This window comes from Pteropus alecto, unplaced genomic scaffold (assembly GCF_000325575.1).
Source record: "Pteropus alecto unplaced genomic scaffold, ASM32557v1 scaffold57, whole genome shotgun sequence".
In the NCBI taxonomy this organism is placed as follows: domain Eukaryota; kingdom Metazoa; phylum Chordata; class Mammalia; order Chiroptera; family Pteropodidae; genus Pteropus; species Pteropus alecto.
In genome coordinates this window covers 9,403,918-9,408,760 of record NW_006442508.1, presented here as the reverse complement: position 1 = coordinate 9,408,760, position 4,843 = coordinate 9,403,918, and positions in this window count along the sequence as shown.

Sequence of the window (4,843 nt, the reverse complement as noted above, 5' to 3'; positions counted from 1 at the left end):
CTCTCTCTCTCTCTCACACACACACACACACACACACACATAGAGTACTCCCTCCATTGGCAGCTCTGAAGATCTAGATTTGTTTTTATTTAGGAAGCAGCTGGCTTCCTTAAAGAGTGTGTATTACTTTTACAATGAGAAAAATAATAAACTTTTGTTTAATGGATAAATAAACCTGGTGGGGGATACTTCTTAGGCCCACACTAAGGTTTTCACTAATGCTAAGAGTTTACACTGTCTAGAAAGAACTGCACCCCCTCCCAGGCTTCTTGCTTACCCAGGGTCCCTACAGCCCCCCAGAGGGTCATGGCCAAGTTCTGGGCCAGTCAGGTATACTGTGGCAGCCTTACCACTCCGTGTTTTCAGTTTGCTGAAATCTATCTCATTTGCTAAGTCCATACAGAGAGAGCAGCCAGGCCTCAGAAGGTTACTTTATCAGGGAGGACTTCACCCTCTTCCCTGATGCTAGAATGAGTGTATTTGAGGATTATTGCTATTCTGCTCCTTGACCTTCTGCCCTTCAGTTTAAATAATCCCAGTTCTTTCGACCTTTTTTCTGTAAGCTTTATTGTCTCCAACCCTTTAATATCCTCACAGTTCTACTCAGAACCTCTCCCAGACCTCCTCTTTCCTCTTTAATTACAGGGCTCAAACACAATATTCTAGACAGTGCTTGAGCAGTGCTCAGTAAAATGGAAAGCTTATCTCAAGATTTCTGCATGCTGGGGTTTATGCAGCCTTGCCAGGGTCACGCGATGCTGTCTTTTTAAGCAACTGCTTAAAAATGTTTCATGAACAGTTTATTATCTGCCAGGAGCAGAAGCTTGTGGAGGTGGGCATGGTGCAGGGGCCCCTCAGGGTGGCACAGCACGACCGGCCATGCTGGCAGCCAGCACCTGTGTGCACAGAGGAGGGTGCACATGGTAGTTTGGCTCTAAAGGCCGGGGTCCCTTTTTGAGAACATTCACCTCTTCAGAATCATCTTTGCCCACCAAATAGACTGTACTATAACCTTCCAAAATAAGAAAAAATCTACTATTATCATTTATACTTTGCCTAAAACTCAGTCATGTCAACATATATTTCATTCAGGAATTTGTGTTTTAAATCCTTTTCCTTCTAAATGCAGAATGAGAGATTTTATTCACTACTGAAAGAATCTCAAACAGCAGCAAGTGAATGGTCTATCTATCTATCTGTCTATCTGTCTCTCTGTCTATCTGTCTATCATTTATCATCCATCCATCCATCCATCCATCCATCCATCCATCCATCCATCCATCCATCTTCTGTTCTTGCCTCTGAGCTCATTGGTCAGACTGCCTCTGACAGTAACCCTCTTTTTGTCCTGTTAGCATATCTAGGGGAACTCAGACAGAAAGGCTACAGAGGAAGTGTTTGATGTGCCCCCCACTCCCGCCCTGATTTTCCTCTTCATTCCTTCCTTCCTTTTATTCATTTAACAAAAATATGTTGACTACCTTCTGTACTCCTTCTAGGTTCTCAACCAGGTTCTTGGGTTAAAATAATGAAAAGTAAACAGAGCCTCTACCTCCAAATGCCTCATAATTTGGTATGAGGAGTCAGACATAAGAAGAAAGAAGTGTAACAAAATGTGTAGGCACTGTCTTGGATACTGTGACAGAAAGAAGAGTTCTGCGTGGGAGTGGAAAGGACCCCCGGGAAGACTTCTTAGGGAAGTTGAAGTACCATCTTTCTGTCTCAAGCCTCCCAAGATGCAAGGGAGACGGGATATTTTCCTTTATCCTGAGCCGTCTTCTAGTTGTATTTCTGCTTTCCTGTCCCCTCCAGGAAAGCAAGGTCACAACTTTGTAGCCCATAGATTTTTGTTTTAAGTTCCTCTAGGTACAGAACTTAGGAACCCTCAAGTATATGAAAGATGTATGAATATATATGTGTGCATGTATTGTTTGAGTGTTGCATATGTGACAAAATACTAGAAATCTCATTCCTTGTGACGTGGTAGGGAGAGTTGGGGAACCCTGGTCAGTGGAAACTAGAATCTCTTACTTCTCTGTGCAGTACAGTAGCAAGTATCAATCAAATGAATCTTTATCTACTCATCTTATGCTTTTTCATTTTTTACTTTTTGTAGTAACTTATTATATGAATGCTTAAGTAAACTCTTTTCGCTCTATATCCCTATTCACACCACTTCTGATGTTAGATGTGTGGGTTTTTCCACATCAAGCAATTCTCTTGTTCTCAGGGGACACCAGCTTAGTGTCCTACACTCAACTCAGTTCTGACACCAATTGTCCACAGGTGGAGGGCTCAGTTCTATAAGACTGCCCACCCCAACTTCAGACGCCAATTGCAAGTCCAAGTTGTCACCTGTGCTTCTGATTGGCTATAAATCAGTGTTTCCCACAACTCCTTCCTTGTGTTTGACAATTTACTAGAATGCCTCGGAGAACTCAAGAAAACCAGTTTCCTTACTAGATTACTGGTTTATTATAAAGGATACGATCAGATATGATATGCATAGGACAAGGTGTGCTGAAAGGGTATGGAGCTTCCATGCTCTTTCTGGGCATGCTACCCCTCTGGTACCTCTACTGATCACTAACCTAGAAGCTCTCTGAATCTCATTATTTAGGGTGTTTATGAAGGTTCCACTATATAGGTATGATTGATGAAATCATTGGCCAATGGTGATTGAACTCAATCTCTAGGCCCTTTTCTCTTCCTAGAAGTCAGGAAGTGGGCCTGAAAGTTCCAGTTCATAATCACCCGGTTGGTTCCTCTGGTAACCAGCCCCCAGCCGGAGGCTCTCCAGGAACCACTAGCTACCTGTCATCTCATTAGCATATAAAAAGACACTTCTCACATAGAAAAGTTAGTGATCAGTGGAGGTACCAGAAGGGTTTTAAGCACTGAATGCCAGTTAAGGAAGAGGAGGGTGGCCAAAGACCAAAAATTATGTTTCTTATTATGTGTTATTTTTATATTTAAACTTACCTTGAATTTTAGACTGCAAAACCTTTGAGAGGAAGGAGCAAGCCTTATCTTGAGATAACCCTTAGTTCTTAGCATAAAGTGCTAAACAGGTGGATAACTTCCTTACTCAAAACAAGTATTTGTAAACGTTTTTTGAATGAGTAAATGAGTATATGGAAATTGATCTTTTATAAGTTTTATTCGATTTCCACAGTACACTTTATCTATTGTTTTAGTGCAAGGGTGAGACCAGCCCTAGAAAGGGTTTGGACACATGCGAGGTATCTTTAGCTGCCATAATGATGGAGGGAGTTCTACTGGCAATGCATAGGACAGTCCGGCCATGCAGGTAGGTGAAAAACCCTCTTTCTGCTTATGAAACTGCAAACTAACTTGGTTGTACCTATAAACACAGAGCATGGGGCATCATTTTATTATATTCTTATCTTTTCAGGAATATAATGGTCATGTGAAGTGAGGGATAATTGCACTTGGATTATTTGGAAACTTTAACAAGAATTGTTTACCATCTTCGAAAATTATGTCACCAATGGCAACACCCACCCCTCATGGTACACAAGTTGCCAGCACCACTCAGCTGAATTTGTCAGCGTTTGTGACCCCGTATTCAGAGCACTTCTAGGTAAAAATATATGCAACCTAATTATATCATTACATATCTTGGCGTGGTTGTGCATAAGCACTTGTGGACTGAAATAGATGTTACCTTATTACAAACTACCTTCCTTTTATTTCTCTCTTTTATATTATAGTTAATGTATTATACTGATTTTTTAAAAATGATGTGTAATGGTGGTTATATTAGCCATACATTTTATTTCAAGAAAATAAAGAAGGAGTTACATGATATTTGTACTAAAAACAGACTTTAGGTCTGTTATAGACTGAATGTTTGTGGTTCCTTCTCTCCACAAATTCATATGTTGAAGCCTAGTCCTTAATGTTACAGTGTTAGGAGGTGGGGCCTTTGGGAGGTGATTAGGTCATGAAGGTGGAGCCCCCATGATGGGATTAGTGCTCATATAAAAGAGGCTCCAGAGAGCTCCCTCACCCCTTCCGTCACATGACGGCAGAGTGAGAAGATGGCATGAAGCGAGCTCTCACCAGTCTCCCAGTTCCTTGATCTTGGACTTCCCAGGCTCTAGATTATGAGAAATAAATGTCTGTTGTTTATAAGCTACCCAGTCTCTGGTATTCTGGTTTTCTAAAACAGGGTCTGAGAGGGTTGAGAACTGTTATTACTCTCCATTACTTTGCTACCTTTACAATCTTTTTTTCTTCCCATAACCTCAAAGAATCACAAGGAGACTTGACTGAGATCCTTGTTCACATTATATTTTCCAAGCAGTCCTTCCCACATGATTTAGGTGTCTCTTGTTCACTCTTTCTAAGGAGTGTGGTGTTGTCTTCCCTAGATGTATGCCAAGAATGACTCCTGACAAAGTCTCCTTTCTCAAGGCTTAGCCACTCCTCTTTGTTCGAAGTAATGCTCTTCCACCAGATGAACAGTGAAACCTAAACCAGGTAATTAGCTGGCTTGGAGAAAGAGGCCAACCAAGGCCAAAGAAGTTGTTAGGAAACTTTAGTCTATTATCTCAATTCTCTAAAGCAGCTTTTGGTCATATCTTTGTCTTACAACCAAAGGCATATCTGCATCCAGCACAGTGGCAGGCATATATGGTGTCTTTGTATGAGTTAGAAAAACTGTGCCCATTTAAAGGCAGACAATTGCTAAAAGCCTTCTCCCCGGAGCTGATACAGCCAACCCTTGATCAGAACTAGGTTGGATTTTAGTGCCCACTCACCCCTGCAGCCTGAACAGCCCCAATTTGGGCCTCAGTATACTTTTGATAAATGATGA